Below are 23,163 nucleotides of genomic sequence, written 5' to 3'. Positions count from 1 at the left end.
AACCCAACATTATTGCTTTTCCAATTTAAAGTGAACGCAGTAAGAACATTTCACTCACGGTTATGCTTCACTGAAATTCTAGAGATTATTAAAGAATAGAAATTGGGAAACATTCTGTGAAAATACTCAAGTGATAGCCTTGCTCTTCAGCTTCTGTCCAAAACAAAACAAACCTCATTAACCTTAAGACCCAACGTTCTTGATCCTGAGCCCAGACTCTTGACATCTTAACTAGTGAGTATCAGTGATTCCTTTAAATAAAATCAGATGATCTTTGCAAGAGACTGTACAAATTGAATTTATAGGATCAATATTTCTTCTGTGGACAGTACAAACGGGAAGATTTCAACAGGGAATCCTATAAATTTGGAACATAGTACAGGGAATAACCCAGTTAGTCCCTCAAGCCTGTACAGCCAGTAAGATCATGGCCAACCCTTAGCCTAACTCCTCCATATACCTTTTTGCACCATATCCTACTGAAATACCCCTGGTTAACAGAAATCTATCAACTTCTGCCATTTGCGGAAGAGAACATTCCAAACTTGTTACAATTCTGTAACAATTTGTTACCTTCATCCAACAAGCTCACTATTTTTGGGAAAGGAGTGAAATGGCGGAGGGTGCAAGAAATGCCTCAAAAACTAACAGCTTTGGCAGTATTACAAATGAGTTTGTACGGAATGGTGGCTGATCATAGGTGGGGTTCTGTTTATTATTCTAGTTTCTATGAGAAAAATGGCCAGACACAATTCAGCAGAGGGAAACAGAATTAATAGCTGGTATTAAGCAACTCTAAGTGACAGGTAAGTTTGCAATACAGAAAATCTGGGAACACCTTGATAAGTATTTAAGATTCTAACGGGTATATGAACATAAAAATATGTAAAAGTCACAGATTCTACAGCAGGGATAGTGTCAAACTTAGTAAAGGGAGAAATAAAATATTTAGATTAAGCAATGCCTCAAACAATGACCAGGCAATGGATTTTGTGGCATGAAAACAATGGCTTCCTAATATTTAATTGGTCATTGAAAACTGGATTCAAGCAATCTGCAACCTCTACATTCACCTTGCCTTTGGCTGTTATGGGTATTTTTCTGCTAAACTTCAGTTAATAGCAACAGATATAATATATATTTTTAGGAACTTATTGTTCAGTGCACTTCCTGTTAACTCCTTTCACCATAAATTCTTATCCATATGTTTAATGGAAACAGCTTATGTAAACTTTTCACTCTAGTTCCAGCCTACCGCTAGTAAAGCCATTGGAGGAATACATCAGCTGCTTTGAATATAAAGTTGGATATATTTTTGAAAAAGGACTAAAGCCAAGGATGAGGACTGAATGTGGAGTGACATACATCTGTACACCCTGATTATCAATAGTCTCTGAATTCCACTTCAACTGAATGATTGATCGGATAAAAATCAAACAAAAGTCTGAAATCCTGAACTGTGACGAAATGTGGAAGAAATATAGTAATATGATATTTTCCTAGACAATCAGATGGACCACTTTAGCCCTTCACCAACCCAGGTTCTTAGAAAATAAAGGGTGATGCACTAAAATGGTTTCATCTTGGTCACCTGGGGAGGTAGTGGCGTAGTCGTATTATCACTGGACTAGTAGTGGTATTGTCACTGGACCCAGGGTAATGATCTGGGGACATGGATTTGAATCCCACCAGGGCAGATGGTGGAATTTGAATTCAATAAAAAAACCTGGAATTAAAAAGTCTAATGATGACCATGAAACAATTGTTGATTGTTGTATAAAACCCATCTGGTTCACTAAGGTCATTTAGGGAAGGAAATCAATCATCCTTACCCTGGTCTGGCCTACATGTGACTCCAGACCCACAGCAATGTTGTTCATTCTTAAATGCCCTCACGGATGGACAACAAATGCTAGCCTGACCAGAGATGCCCACATCCCATGAACGAATAAAAGGGGGGAAAAAAACAACTAAATGTCCTGAAGATTTTCAAATTTGTGATTGTTTCTTTTTTTTTGAGGGGGAGGTGCGCAGTAGTTATCTAATTTCGAATCCCAATGCACAGCCAGACATCCAAGATCTATTGATCATTTCTCCAAAGTTTCTATCGGCTGAATTTTATGGCCCCTTTAGCTGGTAAAATTTTCTGGTCTCCTTGGAAGTCAATGGATTTTTGAATGGCTCGCTGCATTTTCAAGCCTCTGTGGCAAGTTCATAAAATTCTTCCCTAACATATCAACGATGGGCAGTAAAGCCCTATGTTTTAAGACTCCCCTTCTAGCTCATAGATAAGGTCAAAGTTTATAGATAAAGATGATCCTCTGGTCAGCGAAGAGGATACCAATTGGAGAACAGGGCACTGAAAGGGTGCAAGTTTACTCCTTGCCATGGAGAATCCCAGTATTGCTACAGCTTTCCCAATTTCCCTGTTTAGGTAGTGGGGGTTAAATGGACAGGTAATCGGTCTGGTGCTGGCATTTGATTATGCAACAGCAATAGAACAAAATGTGAACATCAAGAACAGGATCAGGTTCAACTTTGATATTGTTGTAACCTACACAAGACCAATGGGGCTGGGCCAATTAGGCTCCCTGAGAGTCTCGAGGAGTACGAGCTTCCCCGCTGAGGGGCAAAGCCCCTTCATCAGCGGGAGAAAAAACCAGAATATAAAAACCTGGCCCAAATATAAGCCAGGTGCGGGTAGTCCCTATGGGACTTTTTTTTTGAGCCAACATCATTATTGGAGATGAATGTCAGACCGAGATCCTCTTGATTGCCTGTGGGGCGCCCACCTTTAGTGTGTATTAAGAGCCTATCATACCCCGCCGCCCCGGATTCAAAGTCATTCATAGACCTGGTAGAGCTTGTGGCAGATCATTTCAACCCCAAGCCATTAGTCATCATTAGCACTTCAATACAGCCGATCAGACTCCTGGGGAGTCCATAACGGAATTCTTGACGCATGTCAGGAAGTTTGGCAAAAGGTTTTCCGAATGGGCTCGGGAGGCTTCAAGTTGATCAAGTACTTCAAGACCAGGTAGGACACAATTCGCGGTGCCATGGCGAACTGCCGATGGTCGAAGTGGCATTCGGTCGGCCCAAAGACCTGGGGATCAACCAGCCGGTGAAGTTTGTGGATTAGGCAGTACCAATCACCCCAGTAAGCCAGATGGCAAAGTTTAGCCCTGTAAGAATTATAAATGGACGGTGAATAAAGCCTCCAAGCTACACGACAACTGATGCCACAGACTGAGAACCTATATGCTCAGTTGGCTGGAGGTCACTTGTTTACCAAGCTCGATATGAGCCATGCGCAGCAGTTGGTGCTGGACCCAGTGCCTTATCAGTATGTGGTGAAGAACATATATCTGGAGCTGTACGACTACACGAGGTTGCTTTTTGGGGTATTGATGTCCTACACTATTTTCCAGCACATAATGGAGAATATTCTGCAGGGGTTACTGTGCGTGGCAGTCCATCTGGATGGCGTCTTGGTCATAGGAACATCTGAACAGGAGCACCTGCATAACCAGGTCGAGGTGCTCTGTTGCTTGCATTTGTAGAGAGAAGTGCATCTTTCACACTCAAGAAGTGACCAGTGTTATCACGTGGCCCAGGAAGGCATCCATCCAGTTGAAGACAAAGTGCGGAGCATCCGATAGGTCCCATGCGGGAGGCGGAACAGAGCTCTGTTCATTCCTGGGACCCGTAAATTACTATGGCAAATTCACCCCGGGCCTTGCGATTATGTTACCCATCCCCCCCCCCCCCCCCCCCCCCCCCCCCCCCAACCCCGGTACAATTCACTCAAAAGAACCAGACATGGGCATGGGGGGGCAGCGCAGGAGGTGGCGGTCGCCACCTCTCAGCTGCTGACCCACTTTGACCCTGCAAAATCACTCTTGGTCACCTGCCACATTTCGCCATATGGCATCGATGCCGTGTTGTCATATCCAATGGGCGACGGCAGGGAGCTTCCGATCACTTTCGCCTTCAGGATGCTGGCTACGGCTAAGCGCAATTATGCCCAAATTAGAAGAGCTTCTGGCCATGTTCTTCGCCATAAAGACGTTCCACCGGTACGTCTACAAACGTCGGTTTGTGGTACTGACCGATCACAAGTCACTGCTGGGATTATTCAAAGAGGGCCATCCCACTGTGGCCATCTAAAATGGCCGCCCGCAAAGGATAAAGGGAATTCTGGTCAAGCCAGGACACAGACAGTGCACAACCCCTGTGTATTGTGCAAAGGAAAACCAGACCGAATTGAAACTTGCACCTGTTAAAGTTCAATCACCGATTTCCCCAGGACAAGAGACTCGAAATAGCAACAGTAGCAGACCTCCTGGTTCCACCTCCCCTTATTTGGAAAGGCATATGCACTTGGAACAATAACGACTAGGACCCGCACAGCCATCAAGGTACCAGCCCCTAATTGGCCAGTATCGATCAATGATCGAGACCGTATCGATCCATTGGATCCAGAGTTAACCCCACCCAAAAGGGCGCAAAAGAGAAGGAGGATAAGAAGCCCTGCGCAATCAGGATCGGCCTCTTTTGGGACAGCCTGTGCCCATTCCAATTGCAGTATAATGACCAGCCAAGTTCAAAGCCGCGATTGCTACCTGAGGCACAAGCCGCAGCGGAGATGAACCTGGCGATTTCCAGCCGACACAGGTGGGGACTCAGAGAAAGGCCTTATCTACCCATCCAGAAGGTAAGTAAAGGTCATCTTAGTTGATAGGTGTAGTTTAATGCATAGCCGCATGTATCATTACACAGTGAGATAAGTCTTGTGTTTCATAATAAACTGTTTTTGAACTAACATACTGGTTGTGTGGTCATTTGGCCAATACAAGAAATATACTTGCTGCTTGTGATTTTGATAATGAAGTGGCAACAGCACCGGTCATAATTCAACAACGGGCCCCCTTTTTGGCTGTGTATGAACACCACCCTGGGACGCAGCCTGTGAATGCTGACGCATTGAGTAGGCTGTCGCTTCAGAGGGGACCGCCAATGCCTCCCAGAGCCGACAAGGTCGTTGTTACGATCCATTTCATGGATACGTTGGCAGCCAGGACACTTGCTCGGACACTGTTATCCAAGGATCATATCGTGCCCAGCATCACACCTTTCCCAGTGAACCGAAAGCTTTTACCTCGAAGATCGCAGAGTTCAGCATGGAGGACGGTATATTCCTTTGGGGCTGACGTGTGGTGGTTCCGCACGAGGGGCAGAGCCCCATCTTGGCGATCTCCATAATGGACACCCTGGCATGTCTAAGATGAAGATGCTCAACGCAAGTTACTTGTGGTGACCAGGGTTGGATGCGGAGATTGAGAGGTTTACCCAACAGTGCAAAGTGTGTTAGGAGCAGCAGATGCTCCCACCTACGTCACCGCTTAATCCCTGGGAGTGGCCAGGTCGGCCCTGGGTGCATCTCCATGCCAGTTTTGCCGTCCCTTTCCAGGGGTCCATTTTCCTCCTCATCGACGCACCCTCCAAATAGCTGGATGTTCACAGAGGTCTAGATGTTAAAGCGTGGCATGGACAAACAAACTTTGGGGTATACACCTGGTATACACCTTTTTCTGCTACTGCTCCACGGTGTACACCGCCACTAATGTGACGCTGTCAGACCGTCTCATGGGACGTCGGTTTGGCTTCGAACTCGCCTCAGCCTTCCATTGCCCGACATCGGTGAGGAGGATGCGGGCAGGAGCCACTGGGACCCGTCAGGTCGAGCATGCCCCACCTCGACGATTCGGACTGGGCGACAACATCCACAGAGATGGTGCAAAGTAGGTTCCTGGCACCATCATTGGGTTTGTGTGCAGGACCAGGAATCAAATAGGCACCTCGATCATCTCTGCAGTAGGAGCCCCATTACGTGGGACCCCCCCTTTTGGAGGAGCCAAGACATCCCCCCAGCCGCCTTGGCGACTCCGCAGTCGTCGGCACACAGGAAACTTGACACCGAGATGTAATATGCCAAGGATTCCGATTCACCATAGAGGTTCAGTCACCAGACGTTTTTGACAGGGAGTCACCCTTTGACCAGCCAACTGTGGGTCCCGCCATGAATTTCAATGAGGAAGCACTGGTCACCAACTCACTATAAACCACCTGGCCCTGCTCTGATGACACCAGAGAGGCAGTCACAAAGCTCCTCCTTTGTCAGACATGGTTTTGGACTTGGGCGGTTTTGGGGGGGGGGGGGGGGGGGGGGGGATTGGGATGTTGTGACCTATACGAGACCCATGGGGCCTGGTTAATTAGGCCTCCCGTGAGTCTCGTGGAGTACGAGCTTCCCCACCGAGGGGCGGAACCCTCTTACCAGTGGGAGAGGAAACCAGAATGTAAAAACCGGCCCAAGGGTGAGCCTGGTGCAGGTCCCCTTCTGGGACCTGTGTATATAGTACTTTTTTACCTCTGTAAATAAACCTTTCGTTCCCTACGCTTCCCGTGTGGCTGCTTGTGAACTCATATCTTTCATAATTGTATACTGCTTGCCAGCATTCACATCACAGTTGCACAGAATTTACAGCCCAACAACTGACCATCAAGTCCAACAGCTAGAAGTCTCTTGCCACCACACCTCTAGCAACATACCCTGCTACTGTACTTCTCTCTTCACCTATGCTTATCTGGCTTTCCTTTATATGCAGCAGCACTATTCAAGACACCTTCTGGTAGTGAGTTTCCCACTAACCACTCTTTGGGTAAAGTTGCTCCCGAGTTCTTTATAGGAGGCTCTCATAATTATGGCACCTAGTTGTGTAACCACCCCCACAGCTCTCTTTGCCGTGCCCCACCCACCACCACTATTTTAAAGCTTCCCCAGCTGATCTCTCAACCTTCTCTTTTCTAGGAAAATAGAGCCTCTAGTGTGTTTAACCTTTCTTGGTCGTTATTACCTCTAGTTCTGGTATCCTCTTTGTAAATCATGTTGACACATGAAGAATATCCATTCGAGCAAGGTACTAGAGGGTAATCACTGCCCTTGGACTGTGTCCTAGTAATGGAGTCACTCCAAAGAATGAAAATTGAAGAATGGATAAAACCTCACTACTTTGAGCTAACTATTAATTTTGTCTAACTATCACAGACTTATAAAGTCATCTAAATTGAATGTTGTGAATGGAGTTTTAATGTTACTTTCATGTTTTATATCCCTACATTATGATCGTCCCATTACACCAGCCAATAGAAAACACTGATAGATAAAATGTGTGACAGATAGCCAACATCAGCTTTCTGAAATGGCACTGTTAAGCACATCAGTTGAGACTACGGAAGTCACTTAAGTGCAGATCAGTGAGACATACCATCCGTAAGTCAACAGGCTTGACAAGCTAAGAAATGCAACCGTCTGTCAAGTAACAACCTATTTCCAAAACATTTTGCACTCCTAATTGTTGGGTCATTTAGTTTCTTCAAACATTTGTAGGAGATATGGAACTACACGTTTAACCCATGACTTAACTGGTTTTCTTTTGAAAAATGTTTACCAATATTCATCATTCTCAGCTGTGGTTTCAGCTTTTGCCTTCATGGAATCCTTGTTCAATGGATCTTGTCAATCAGCTAGCTTCTTCATGAAACAAAACAAAAACATGAGCTCTCTGAATACAGTAGTTTCCTTGTAATGTCGATGAGTAAAGGAGAGAAACACAGGCAGCTTGGACGGTACAGTATCTTCACCAACGGAGCTGCAAAATGGCGACTTATTTATGCACTTAGCTCATTCCTGTTCCTCACATGTGAGCTTTCAGGTAATGAAGAAAACAGTTAAAGCAGCCTTGTGATGTAACCCCACATGAAATTTGATTATTTAAACTGGCCTGACCGGTGATGTCACAAAGCTGCTTTAACCGATTCTCATTAGAACGTTAGAAAATTCCAAAAATTCACAACCCTTTGAGGAAAATAATTTCTCTGCATGTCATTCTTAAATGATTGGTCCCTCATCCTGAGACTGTGCCCCCATGTTTTAGATTCCCTAACCAGTGGAAACAATCTTTTGGTGTCTACCCAATCAAGTCCCTAAAAAGTATATCACTCTCTTCCCCTTCTGTAGTGGTGTACAGAGAAGATCCTATGGTGATATTCAATACTATTATACATGGCTTTCAGAAAGTGTAATCATGATATATAATAAATTTAGAGTTTTTTGAAGGTGTAACTTGTAGGATAGATATGGGAAAGAGGCAGTAAGTAGCGTAACGGTATTGTCACCGTGTACAGCACTGTTCTGGGGACCTGGGGGTTGAATCTCACCATGGCAGACGGTGAAATTTAAAATCAATAAAAATCTGGAATTAAAATCTAATAACCATGAAATCATTGTCAATTGTTGGCACGGTGTTCCTCGATAGTCACGTTGGTGAAATCATGGCTCATATTCAATGGCACTTAGTGCCGGAAAGGAGTCCCCATCTCCCATGAGCAGCTTGCCATTACTGGCTATCTCACCGTCTGATTTGCCGGACTCACACTTCAGCTTCTTACCACTAACAAGGGGAGCTGCTTTTAAACGCTCTCTCACCATTCACTCCCAGTCAACACACAAGCCATGGCAGCTCGCAGACCTGCTCCTCACTTTGGGGATGCCGACCTGGCCAGGCTTCTCAGTACTGAATAAGATGCAGGGCACCCTGTGGCCCAAGGAGGTTGGAGGACCAACATCAAGGCCAGCAAAGGAGGCAGTGGCTGTCAGCGTAGGCAGCATGACCAGGAAGCCCGCCGTCCAATGTTGGAAGTAGACCAACGAACTCCAGCGAGCTGCAAGGATAAGTTACCACCTCTTTTCAGGCATCAGTTTCACGTACCACCCCTCAAATTCCCAAGCCCCCCCACCACAAATCACTGATTAACCCCACACGCCCTCCCCACATCCAATCTTTATGCTTGTTCCTCAAAATCCGTTGACATCCACCAGCACAACTATTTCACATCCATGTGCAGTTTCCACCTGCTACTGAACCCCCCCCCCCCCCAACAGACCCATCACGAAGCGGCTCACAATGCCATCTCTTTGTCTCCGCAGAAGATTGTCCAAGATAAGCAGGAAAAGGCCAAGACGGGGGGTGGGGGGAGAGTAGAGTCCCAGAGATCCGATTCTTCACCCCCATATGAAGAATGAGGCCTGGACATCATGGGGTTGACCGAAGAGAGCAGTCACTGACTGCGAAGTCGGCCTGCGCCACAAAGGTAAGGATCCACTGCCCATTCACCCAGATGACATGTCTCAAGTGAGTAATTCATGTCATACAAAATGATCCTTCCCTCTCACTTACCACATGCCCATTGTCTTGCAGAATCTCCATCTGATGAAGCTGGGCCACCCAGAGTGGTTCCACCCCCGCCACCCAAGAGACCACCTCAGAGGAGAGCTCCAAGGAAACTACCGTTGAGGCAACACAGCTAACACCCCACCTTCCACCTGCGCAGACACGCCTCGGTGGGTGTCATTACTGCACATGCTTCCGGGGCATAATTTGGTGAGCACCACAAGTTGTTGACACACATCAGGTGGAGGCAGGAACATTCAAGGGAGTCAGAGGTCTGCTGGATCCCAGGACTCAGCTGAGTCCCAAACGGAGCTGATGCAGATGATAGGCTAGAGCCATAACATTCAGGGGGGATGTCAGGTCCATTCCAGCGACTGCATAGCTAATTGGAGGAGTCCCAGAGGCTTTGAGCACAGGTGATGGTGCGGATAATGCGGGGCACCATGGCCAACACTGCTAGGGTACCAACTGCAGTGGAATGCCTGGAGCATGATGTCCACTTCTTGAATGGTGGTGCCCAAGCTCAGTCTCTGGCTCAATCTGTGATGACCATGGCTGAGGGCTCAGCGTCATGTCCCATGCGCTGCGGGACATGTCCCAGGTGCAGGTGGATATTGCCGAGGCACTGAAGGAAGAGTATGGCCCAGGCCATCGCTGAGGGAGTGGCACCATGGTGCAGACAATGGGGAACCGCCAGATGATTCCGAGGCCTCTGGAGCTCACTCCAGCTGCCCCTCCATTCCATGGAGTCCCTCAGGGTCCTACAGGCACTGTCAGGAAGAAGGATGGTACTGGAGGCCAACCCATGGTCTGCCACCAAGGTCCGTCACCTGTCTGACCACGGCAATTTCCAGTTCTTCCGAATCCCTCCCCCCCCTCCCTCCTGACACCAGCGCATCTCAAGGGCAGAGTGCAGAACACAGTAACATGCTGATGCCTTTGGCGCCTACAGGTCGACTGGGGACCTCCAGCTACATGCCCTCCAGAAGACATCCTCCAAACATCAAAGGCCAGAGAGCGTGGAAAGCAGCAGGTTGTTTCCACCTGTCATGTGCATCCTGGGGTCACACCTGGACATAGCAGTAGACCACGAAAGATCAAGATGCTGGAGGAGCACGGGGGGGTCTCTGTAGCTAGGGGGAATGGAAATGTCAAATGTTCACTATTAAAATATGTTACGCCTGATACATATAAAGCCTCTGTAACGTTAATCTTCACTGCATGCCTACACCTCCCACCCTGTTGCCCTCTGCTCCTCCCAACTCTCTTTCCCCCCCCCCCCCCCCCAGGCACAGTGGTCCAAGATCAAACACCCCAATGCTGACCCTGTTCAGCGGATGGGTGTGAACACGCTGTCAGCAGAAGGACAGGAATCAGACTTTTTCATAAACGAGGAGCACCAGAGCTTTCCTTACAGTAAGTTATCATCAATCTCCTGCCTTGTACATTGATCCGCTGACAAGTGTTGACAAAGGCCCATCACCCTGGAGAGATATTACACAAACCTCTGGATGGTGGAACAAGGTGGTCGGGGAGGGAGCAGGGTTGAGCTGACATACATAACCGCGTCCTATGAGAATTTGGTGAGGATGAGGGATTCCCTGGTCCTCTGGGTTTGTCAAACCCTTGCCGCCACCAGTCCTCCATCCCCCGGCTCCTCCACTTCCTTAGGCGAGTCCGCATGTCCCTCCTCCAGCATATCACCCTGCTGCTGTGCCATGTTGTGGCGGGCACAGGAGACCACAGTGGGGTCCCTCTGGGAGGTGTACTGTAGGGCGTCACTAGAATGGTCCAGGCATCAGAACTACATTCTTAGCAGTCCGATGGACCACTCAACGACAGCATGGGCCTCATTATAATCGGCTCTCCGCCTCTGTCTCAGGCCTCCACACAGCACCATCAGCTGGACATTAGCGGGTAACCTCCACCACACCCCCCCCCCCCCCCCAAAAAAAAGAGCCAATCTGCCATCCTGGAGTGGTCCTCGAAGACGTCCTGGATCACAGAGTGCCCCAAAATGTAGCTGTCATGCACACTCGCTGGGTAGCGGCCACACACGTGCATGATATGGAGGCAGTGGTCGTACACAATCTGAACAGAGAGTGGAAGCCCTTCATATTAATAAAGGGCACTCCCTGGTGCGCGCAGGGTGACATGTGTGCCATCGATTGCCCCCTGGACCTGGGGCATCCTGGCGATGGCAGAGAATCCTACAGCCCAGGCATCTTGATGGGCCTCGGTGCACCTATAGGCTGTAGATTGAAATACCACAGGTCCCTGCTCAAGCCCTGAAATGAACCGGTGGCATTAAAGTTGAGGGCTGTGGTGACCTTCACGGCCACTGGGAGCAGGTATCCTCCTCCTCGACGGGGTGACAAGTCCGTGACACAGGTGCCTCACTGTAATTCCTGAGCCGAGTCTCATGTGGCACATGCTGTCCGCCTTCTCACTGAATGACCCAACGATGCCTGTACACCTTGGGCCGCAGTTGGCCTCCACCTTGGGATTCCTAATCAGCCCGATGGGGGTGTGCAGTCTTCAGGATGTGCTGCGACCCCCTGCACATGGGGTGCCGTTGCCTCCAGCCTGCATCATCGTTTCAGACTTCTCTGGCGGCCGGCTGCCTTGTCTGCCACCAGCAACCCAAAAGGGTGCTGTTGCGGGACCGACACCATCCATTTTGGTATCTGGAAGTAATTGGAGAAGGAGAAAGGCCAACAATCAATTAGGACTTCTATTCTAGACCCTCAAATCCCACAAGTCTCCCCTGCCCTCGCTCAAGAGTGCCATCCAGCGAGCCAGTTGTGCTGTCAACCCTTGCTCCCCACACTCACCCCCAGATACATCAGGAGCCCCTAGACCCCAGATCCCCGTCGGGAATATTAGGGAGACCGTGCTCAGGTGCCCTCCCCTGATCCACAAGAGGATCCCCAGGCTAATCACTTTCCCGCAGCAGCCATTGCACCAGCTTCACGTTTTTGAAAAGGGTACTCAACGCACCCACGTGACTTCCCGTTGGGGAATCAGGTAATTCCCGGGTGGTCGCTGTTTTCAACTTCAAGCTCGCTAATGGGATTCAAATGAATGCAAATGAGTGCGAATGATATGCTCGCCATTTTGGGGCAAGATCCGGAGCTCGCCAACGGGAGATGGCCAAGTGAATTGCAAACTGGGTCACGCCTGGTCAGCACGGTGGTACAGTGGTTAGCACGGCTGCTTCACAGCGCCGGCGTCCCAGGTTCAATCCCGGCTCTGGGTCACTATCAGTGTGGAGTTTGCACATTCTCCCAGTGAAGATGTGCAGGCTAGATGGATTGGCCATGCTAAATTGGCCCTTTTGGAACAAATGAATTGGATACTCTTAAACTTAAAAAAAAACAAATAAAAACTGGTTCACGTCTAGGCAAATCTAGATTTTGGCATTTCCCACTATTTACTGGCGCGCCCTGATCTATGTGGTGCAACCTGGTAGTTAAATCGCACCCATAGTATACTTGGACTTCAGGACAATTGCTAAAGTGGAACAATAAAGGCTTGTTAATAAGCAAATGATGGCAAATAGAGTTGGGGTTGATATATCAGCATGGATAGAGGAAATAAAGTGGGGATAAAATAGGCATTTTAAAGTTGGCAGCCTGTAACTAGTGGAGTGATGCAAGGATCAGTTCTAGGGCGTGTGTGTGCAGGAGGGTTTCCTGACAATATGTGGATTGGCCAACAAGAGGTGGGGCCACATTGGATTTGGTACTGGGTAATGAACTGGGCCAAGTGTTAGATTTGTTTGTGAGAGCGCACTTTGGAGATAGTGACCACAATTCAGTGTCTTTCACTATTGCAATGGAGGGGGATAGATTTATAATGGGGGAGGGTAATTATGATATGATTGGGCAAGAATTAGGGAGAATAAGATGGGAACAGAAACTGTCAGGGAAAGGCACAAATGAAAAGTGGAGCTTGTTCAAGGAACAAATACTGCATGTCCTTGATAGGCATATCCCTGTCAGGCAGGGAGGAAATGGCCATGTGAGGGAACCATGTTTCACAAAAGAGGTTGAATGTCTTGTCAAGAGGAAAAAGGAAGAGTATGTAAGGATGAGAAAACAAGGTTCAGTTGGGTCACTTGAGGGTTACAAGGTAGCAAGGAATGAGCTAACAAAAAGGGCTTAGGAGAGCTAGGAGGGGGCATGAGAAGTCCTAGGCGGGCCGGATCAAGGAAAACCCCAAAGCTTTTTATTCTTGTGAGAAATAAAAGAATGACCAGGGTGAGGTTAGGGCCGGTCAAGGACAGTAGTGGGAACTTGTGCATGGAGTCAGAAGAGATAAAAGAGGCATTGAATTAATATTTTTCTTCTGTGTTCACCAAGGAGAGGGGCTACGTTTTTGAGGATGAGAGTGTGATACAGGTGGGTAGGCTGGAGGAGGTAGATGTTCTGCGGGAAGATGTATTAGCAATTTTGAAAAACCTGAGGGTCGACAAGTCCCCTGGGCCAGATGGGATATATCCTAGGATTCTTTGGGAGGCAAGGGATGAGATTGCAGAGCCTTTGGCTTTGATCTTTGGGACCTCACTGTCCATGGCGATAGTGCCAGAGGACTGGAGTGGCGAATGTTGTTCCTCTGTTCAAGAAAGGGAATAGGAATAACCCTGGTAATTATAGGCTGGTTAGTCTGACTTTGGTGGTTGGTAAATTAATGGAAAAGGTCCTGAGGGATAGGATTAATGACCATTTGGAAAGATGCAGCTTAATCCGGGATAGTCAACACGGATTCGTGAGGGTAGGTTTTGCCTCCTTGATTGAATTCTTTGAGGAGGTAACTAAGTGTGTAGATGAAGGTAGAGCAGTTGATGTCGTATACATGGATTTCAGTAAGGCGTTTGATAAGGTTCCCCACGGTCGGCTCATGAAGAAAATAAGGTGGTGTGGGATAGAAGGAAATTTGGCCAATTGGATAAGCAACTGGCTATCACATAGAAGACAGAGGGTGGTGGTGGATGGAAAATTTTCAGACTGGAGACCAGTTACCAGCGGTGTACCACAGGGATCAGTGCTGGGCCCTCTGCTATTTGTGATTTTTATAAATGACTTGGAGGAGTGGGCTGAAGGGTGGGTCAGTAAATTTGCTGATGACACCATGATTGGCGGAGTAATGGAGGAGGTGGAGGGCTGTTGTAGGCTGCAAAGAGACATTGATAGGATGCAGAGCGTGGCCACAAAATGGCAGATGGAGTTTAATCCTGATAAGTGCGAGGTGATTCATTTTGAATGCAGATTACAGGGTCAATGCAGGGTTCTGAGGAATGTGGAGGAACAGAGAGATCTTGGGGTTCATGTCCACAGATCTCTGAAGGTTGCCACTCAAGTGGATAGAGCCGTGAAGAAGGCCTATAGTGTGTTAGCATTTATTAACAGCGGGTTTGAGTTTAAGAGCCGTGGGGTTATGCTGCAACTGTACAGGACCCTGATGAGACCACATTTGGAGTATTGTGTGCAGTTCTGGTCACTTGACTATAGGAGGGATGTGGAAGCATTGGAAAGGGTGCAAAGGAGATTTACCAGGATGCTGCCTGGTTTGGAGGATAGGTCTTATGAGGAAAGGTTGAGGGAGCTAGCGCTTTTCTCTTTGGAGCGGAGGAGGATGAGAGGCGACTTAATAGAGGTTTATAAGATGATGAGTGGGATAGATAGAGTAAACGTTCAGAGACTATTTCCTCGGGTGGATGTAGCTGTTACAAGGGGGCATAACTATAAGGTTTGGGGTGGGAGATATAGGAGGGATGTCCGAGGTAGGTTCTTTACTTAGGGTGTCGAATGGACTGCCTGCTGTGATAGTGGAGTCAGACACTTTAGGAACTTTCAAGCGGGTATTGGATAGGCACATGGAGCACACCAGAATGATAGGGAGTGGAATAGCTTGATCTTGGATTCGGACAAAGCTCGGCACAACATCGAGGGCCAAAAGGCCTGTTGTGCGCTGTACTGTTCTATGTTCCAACTAAGAGTAACATACCCAAGTTTATAAACAAAATTAAGGGGAATGTAAGCTGCAAGGAGTGCACAGAGTCTGCAACAAGATACAGACAGGTTAAGTGAATGGATTTGGATTTGTCATGTGTACCAAGGTACAGTGAAAAGTATTGTTCTGCATACAGTCCAGACAGATCATTCCATGAAAAAAATTGGACATACGATAAATACACAATGTATTATACATAGACACAGACATCGGGTGAAACATACAGAGTGTAGTAGAGACGTTGTGGAGAGATCAGTTCAGTCCATTAGAGGGTCATTCAGGAGTCTGGTAACAGCGGGGAAGAAGCTGTTTTTGAATCTGTTAGTGCGTGTCCTCTGTCTTTTGTATCTCCTGCCCAATGGAAGAACGGGCAATAAGGTGGTAGATGGAAAGGAAGACTTGCTAGAATTGTACAGGGCTTTCTTGAGACCACACCTCAAATATGGTCTAAAGTTTTGATTTCCATATTGTTATAATTTCCATATAGAATAAACAATGTTTATTCTATGAATTCAAGTTAACTTTTTTTAAAACATAGCGAACATTTGAGCAACAATTAATTCAAATTCAACCCCCAAAGAATACAACACTAAGTAATCCTTAAGCTGTCCTTTTAACATCCATAAGACTTTAAAAAAGAACTTAGACAGAAGCACATCAAGTTAAAGTCACTACTGAGAGCAGTTATTAGTTTTAAATCACCAAAGGATCGATTTACAGTTTTTGGATGAGAGAGAGAGAGAGAGACTGACAAAACCCCTTCTGGTTGTGACTGCAGCTATCCAGCTCTGAAAACAAACTAAAACACACCCGGCAGCAAACAGCCTAAAACAAAAAGTAAAAAAGCTCGCAGACAGCCCAGCTCCACCCACTCTCTGACATCACTGCAGTAATAAACACCCATTTCTTAATGGTACATTTCTTAAACACCCATTTCTTAAAGGTACTCTCACATGACAATATTTAAAGGAAGAATATATTGCCTTGGTGGTGGTACAGCAAAGTGGTACAGCAAATTGGTTCCGGGGATGAGGGGATTGTCCCATAATGAGAAACTGAGTCAATTGGGCTTTTGCTCGTTGGAGTTTGGAGACAGTGAAAAATGGAGTTAAGATGATTAAACTTGGAATGAGCACGCTCAAGGGGTGTGTGGTCTACTCCTGCTTCTATTTCTTATGTTATGTTTAAAGAAAAACAAGTGCTGTGCCTGGTTTAACAAGCAAATGTACCAAATTGATTCAACTGTTACTTACCTCATTAACAAAGATGTGCAGGTCAGATGGAGCATTCCACTATTTCAGTCAACAAGTTGGAGTGGAGTGGGATTTATAGCAAGACTCACAGCAAAAAAAGAAAATCAATTTACTCAAGAAAGAGCAAATAGACCATATAAAGAGCAGACTGCAGTAAATAGGCTATTTTAAACAGCACAGTCTCCACAAACTAACCACAAAACTCATGACCAAAACTGCAGCAAAGTCTTCTGATAAAAACAAGTTTCTTTTCCAGCAAAATGAAGCAAATGGGAGATAGCCATATAATGCAAATTAAAAATCAATCCATGTCACATACAGAGCGACTGACCAGGATTAGCCTAATCATCTCCATTCCGACCAAGGATAGCAGTATCACTATATGCAGCCAATAATTATAGTGGAAGAGTTATAGATACGACACTAACTGGTGGTAAAGTCATACCGATGAAAGGATGATTTGTTATACCACTTAACTTTTTACTGCCATTTATAATGATCATCATAATGTTCTTTGAGGGAGGGAGCCATGGCCAAAAATATCGTAGATTAAATGTGTTCTCTTAAGCAACCATACTGCCACCAACAACCTAATAATGAAACATTTAAATCAACAGTAGAAGAATCTGAAATTGCAACCAGCAACTAAACAATGAACAGCAATGTACATCACGCACCATCAAAATGATTTCTTTCCTAAGGCATCACCTCTACTTGCAGCAATTCTGCTTTATGTTTTAATTATTTCCAATTGGTAGAACATTAGAACACAAATGACCATCATATGCATAATTTGCTCAGTCCACTTTAGGAAAATCACACCCAATAAATCCCTAGCACCTGATCTTTCAATTTCATTTGTATGAATGATAACTCTCCACAATATGGACTAGAGGCCACCCAAATGTGAGCAGATCAGCTCAATTGTGGTCAAAACACATTGGGGAGCACATTACTCTCGTTGTGAAGCTGATAACCAGTGGCACAGGTCTTTAGATCTCATCTTGGGCTCCAGTTTCTCTAAATTCAAGCACTTCTCTATCATCTTTCTCACCTCTTCTTCAAAATCCTCACTGCACGTATCCTCTCCCCTGACACTGGTTTGTTTCTTGTCCCGTCATGTCACTTAACCTTAGAAAACTCGATCTTTCCTCAGAATGGGAACGGTACTGGCATTTATTGTCCATCACTAGTTGCACTGAGGAGGCTGCAGGCCCAGTTTTGCTTTATGAGGTTTCCAGAAGATTGAAGCGATGATGTTGGAATGTTGGATTGGTGATATACATTCAGCAGGATAACCTACGACCTGTGGAGAAATTTGGCAATGCTGTGTCCATGGTTTTCTTGCTTTTGACCTTCTTGGCAGTAGACAATTTTGGTTTCGTAAGGTTCTGAAATGCATCCTGTAGAAACAGTACCTACCATAGCACAATATGCCAGTGAAGGAGGTGACATGGAATCCTGTGCCAAGAGTGCCAATCAACAGAACTGTGCTATCTTGGATTACATTAAATTTCTTAAGTATTACTGTTGGTATACCTGCCCAAGTAAGTGCAAAAATGCCACCACACTGCTGACTGAACCTTCCAATTGATGGATTGGCTTTTAGTGGTCAAGAGATTAGCCAATTGTCACAATGCGCTCATCCATTGGACTGCTCAGTGTTAACATGACAAGCCCAGTTAAGCTTTAGTCACTTGTGAAACACAGGTGGCGGGATTCTCCGTCCCACCAGCCCCATTTCCAGGGCGGCGTGCCCCCGTCAGCAGAAGGATCCTCCATTCGGCAGCCGGTCAATGGGGTTTCCCATTGTGACCATCCCATGCCATCGGAAACACGCTGCTGGACAAGCAGAGGATCCCGCCAGAGGCGAGTCCCGCTGAGGATGTTGAAAGTTGGGGAGTTAGCAACAATAGCGCTATTGAAAGAGAGAGAAATGTTTGGATATTTTCTAAGAGTAGATGGCAATTGCTGGACACTCATGTGGCATAAATATCACTTTTCTAGATTTTGTCTGACAACTCTGTAAGCCAGCAACAGACTCCCATATCGTCCAGTAGCAGAGAATGGTGTCAAGGAATTATCAAATGCAGCCATTTTCCTCCCTGCCCACTAAGGTTCCCCTAAAATCATTCTCTTAAATAAGACCACAAGACGTAGGAGCAGAGGTAGGCCATTCAGTCCATCATGTGTGCTCTGCCATTCAATGAGATCATGATTGATCTGATGTGATAATCCTCAACTGCACTTTCCTGCCTAATTCCCATAACCCTTAATTCCTTTACTGATTTAAAAATCCTTCTTTCTCAGCCTTGATTTTACTTTAACAGACAACTACAACTATCCCTTGTGTAACAGTCCTAATCTGTTCCTAAAAAAAACAGCATGGTAAACAAAAATCACTTACCCAGAAGAAACTATATAATAATGGTGGGTTACGTTCCTGACCTATAATTTTACATTAAATATCTATTGGCTGCCTGAACCAAACAAAAATCATTTTTCAATTGAGTATTCACAAACCTCTATTTATCACCCGCTGGGTGCATCTTACTACTTACATGCTGTTCCCCTGTTCCAACCCCCTCACTCTCCCAAGCTGTCCCTCTTGCCACATTGCTCAGTCTCTCCAGCTCTCCGCCCCTTGCTAAGAGTGAGGGCTCGGGAGAGTAGTGGTGAATGAGGCGGCAACCAGGAAAAAAACGAGGGTGTCAAGGGACCGAAGTGGCAGTTGTTTAAAAACAGATTGAGCATGTGCGGTTTACAACGTGGTTCTTGGTGCATACACAGCAACTGCGCTAAAATGAAAATGAAGGCAGTACTATTTGGGCAAGTTTCCTCATTTACAAACTGCACTATAAGCCCATTTTGTACCACGTTTTAGCTGGGGGGGGGGGAAATACCTGTACAACATCAATGATGCATTTTATAAATGCAATTTCATAAGCTAATCAGTTCAGACGTTGAATAGATTGTGTTCCTATTGAATATAAAAGTCAAGAATCAAAAATCATTTTATTACTCTATCAATAGTTTTATTTGAACGAGTCCTCCGGCCCCATGAACTGGGTAGCATGCAATTATTTCACCAAACCACTTTAACAAAAGACACTAACACAACAAAAGTGAACCAGCCATCACTATTAAATATATAATCTTCAATTATAACAAAGAAATACCGTCCTTCCTTTATGCTTTGGAAAAGGTGGTACAGGGGCAGCACGGTGGCCTAGTGGTTAGCACAGCTGCCTCACGGCGCTGAGGTCCCAGGTTCAATCCCGGCTCTGGGTCACTGTCCGTGTGGAGTTTGCACATTCTCCCCGTGTCTGCGTGGGTTTCGCCCCCACAATCCAAAATGTGCAGAGTAGGTGGATTGGCCACACTAAATTGCCCCCTTAATTGGAAAAAATAATTGGATAATCTAAATTTATAAAAAAATATTTTATTCATTAGTTCCACGAATACCATTTTACTCGCCATTCTGCTTCCCATCGACAGAGAAATAAGACAGTACAATTTTCTCATTTAGATCACTCTTGCTCTGGGTTTAAAAAAGGTAATTCTCCAAATATTTCACTATGCATATGGTACAGAATTCAAAACATGCTTTAAAGTAGGGTTTTTAAATTCTAAACTGTAAACGACATATAGTCTGCATGGCCTGGCAGTCTAGCCCAAACTCAGACAATCAAATATGTATTTATATTGTGTACTTGCTAGCTTCTCCCATTTGAATTTCATGGACCCAATTTGCGTCTTTCCTAACCTTGGTGCACTATTGGTAAATAGACCCTTAATCTACACAAAATCAATTGCTAACAATAGCTGGATGTGTGAGAAATTAACGGGAATAGTCAAATAAACTTTACAGCAGCTTGGCTCAGCGGTAACACTCCCACCTCTGAGTCAGACATTTGTGGGTTCAAGTTCCACTCCAGGTCTTGAGAACATAAACTTGGCTAATACTAAAGAAAGACCAAGGGATTTCTGCATCGTCAGAGCTCAGTCTCCTTCTGTTTTTTCAAATAAAGGATGCAAAAGATCCAGTGTATTATCGGAAGAGCTGTTTATCCCAATTTCTAGTCCTGGCTCATTTACCTTATTGTTGTGGGCCCTTTGGTTGCAATGTGATTCTCTACATAAGAAGCACCGATTTATTAACGTCGTGTTAAATATAAAAAGGTGCTACGTAGATATAAAAGGTCTATGTAGATACAAGTTCTTTCAGATGTAACTCAATGAGGTGCCATAATGGTTCATGCAAAAATAAAAACACGCGACACCCCTCCACCCAATGCATCTATTACCAATTGATATACTTTTCTCCATTACACCTGCAAAGTGAGAGTAATAACCATTTTGTCAAAATCACAGTTCGTCCAAGCACTTTGTTTCAGTTTAAAGTTTGCTGTCTAATAACCGGCTCCTCCACCTGCCCTCCCCACCACATCATAGTTCAAGCAATTCCCCATTACAATCTTGGTCTTTTCATGTAACTTATTAATAGTAGCACCATCACTGTTTTTTCTCCCTGTTCTAGATGTGCATTCCACACAACCTGTGTTCAGTTTATGTTCATATCTGGACCCAGCAAATCTTTGGAATCTAGCTCATTACCTCCCTTGATCTTTTCCTTCCTCAAGCTTTTAAAACCCAAACTTGGTGTCACCTAACCACGGCTATAAATTTGGTAACTTTTGCATTCTCTCCCATTCTTTTCAACATTGATGGCATTCTGCACCAGTATGGTTTTCTATGCTTCTCAATAAAGTGTTAGAGGGCAGGAGCTAGTTATACACCTTTGGGGCTAAGACCTTAAATTCACTCCCCATATTTAAGAAAACACTCTGTGCAACATTGTCACTAGATCGGAGACAGGTAACAATGACTTTCGGAATTTTGTCACTGCTTTTTGCTAAAAGGATCTTACACTGCTAGCAATAACCCCAAGTAAAACATTGGATTCACTGAAAGTCAGCTGTGGAAAGACTTAATTTAACAGGGCATTCTTGGCAACAGCCCATAGAGGTTACTTTGAGAATTGCCAACAGCTGAGCAGAGCCCAAACCCTGGAGTCAGCAGCACTAATACACTGTTTTAAACAATATGGAAACAGCTTTAGTTTATAACATTTGTTCTTGCAAACAAGATAACAATGTCGAATTACTGACTTGGTAGGAACAGCTTGAATTCAGGAGTATGTGATTGTACAGTATGAAAGCATACATTCTCACTCCACAGTATAAATATTTCCCACTCTCTCTGTCTGTTAGCTTTGACAAAGAGTCATCAGACTCGAAACATTAGCTCTTGCCTCTCCCTACAGATGCTGCCAGGCTTGCTGAGATTTTCCAGCATTTTCCCTTTCGAGTATGAAAGCATATTGGCACGTGAGAACTTTCCAATAGTATATTAATATTTAAGCACAAAATTAGCCAAAAGACAAACACAAGCATGATCCAAGATAGTAATCTGGCATCACAGTTTTCTGTTCCATTGGACAATAAAGATAATAGAATCCCTACAGTGCAGAAGGACATTTGGTCCATCGAGTCTGCACCGGCCCTTGGAAATAGCACCCTACTTGCCTCCACCCTATCCCCATAACCCATTAAACTCTCCTAACGTTTTGGACACTAAGGGACAATTTAATATGGCCAATCCACCTAACCTGCACATCTTTGGACTATAGGAGGAAATCGGAACACCCAAAATATGCCCACATAAACACGGGGAGAAAATGTAAACTCCACGCCAACAGTCACCTGAGGCAGGAATTGAACCTGGATTCCTGGAGCTAACTACAGTGCCACCATGCTGCAGGGACTTTAAATATTGCGTATATAAGGCTGAGCCTAGGACATGGGTCAGTTATTCACTGGAAGAGAGCTGCCCAACAAATCTAACCTTGCATAATTCATACATATGGTTCCTTTTCCTCCTCAACCTTTAAGGATAATTATGCTATGACTTACAGAAAATGTGGCATTACAAGGAATTTATTTGGTGATGGGACAATCCAATAACTCAAGTGATGCAGCTGCAAGTACTATTAGATCAGCCTTTTCATGGAACTATGAATCTCCAGCCCACAACCCCATTATTACTTATTGCATTTTGCACGTTATTGCCTTGATAATTTTCCCCTTCTATTCCTGAAAGGGCAACGGTTGTATGGTGATAAAATACCTTAAGATAATCCACACAGGTCGCCATTCTTAATAAGTTAGCGAGGCTGAGTTGTATATTTAAAAATGGAGCACATGACAACCAAGACCATGTCTGTCCTAGCCAAACATTCATACATGCTCCAAGCATCCCTGGTTGATTTTTTTCCCCTCCCTAAGTCAGGTGCAAAGCGATCATTTTAATTGCCCTTCAGATACAAAACATTAATATTGTAAAAATAAAATAATGAAATACTTCCAATATTTGCCACTTAGACGTGTAATTTAAACACTCGAAATATACTAGGAAATACCACTAAATCATACTTCCAGACAATGCCAGATTACGGAATACACAATTAAGGTACAAGGAAAGCTTGTCATTATACTAGGCTTTTCCCATCAAAACAACAAGAAAGGAATGGTTTCTTA

At 45.2% G+C, this 23,163-nt stretch overlaps 1 protein-coding gene across 9 annotated transcripts in view; it reads right to left on the bottom strand.

The window, feature by feature from the left end:
* The window catches only part of LOC119979752 (PR domain zinc finger protein 2-like), a 212,523-nt gene that overhangs the window by 186,449 nt on the left and 2,911 nt on the right, over positions 1-23,163 (bottom strand). Inside the window, exon 1 of one of the 9 annotated variants that reach the window (XM_038822361.1) lies at positions 7,490-7,816. The exons of 7 other annotated variants lie outside the window; for them this stretch is intronic. The gene's annotated coding sequence lies outside the window, so the exon portion shown is untranslated. Of the gene's footprint in view, positions 1-7,489; positions 7,817-23,163 lie in introns of those variants that run through there. One more of the 9 variants, XM_038822365.1, reaches the window with a different exon arrangement.

Source organism: Scyliorhinus canicula, chromosome 16 (genome assembly GCF_902713615.1).
Source record: "Scyliorhinus canicula chromosome 16, sScyCan1.1, whole genome shotgun sequence".
Lineage (NCBI taxonomy): Eukaryota > Metazoa > Chordata > Chondrichthyes > Carcharhiniformes > Scyliorhinidae > Scyliorhinus > Scyliorhinus canicula.
The sequence above is the reverse complement of the archived record's forward strand: the minus strand, read 5'-3'. Positions and strand labels throughout refer to the sequence as shown.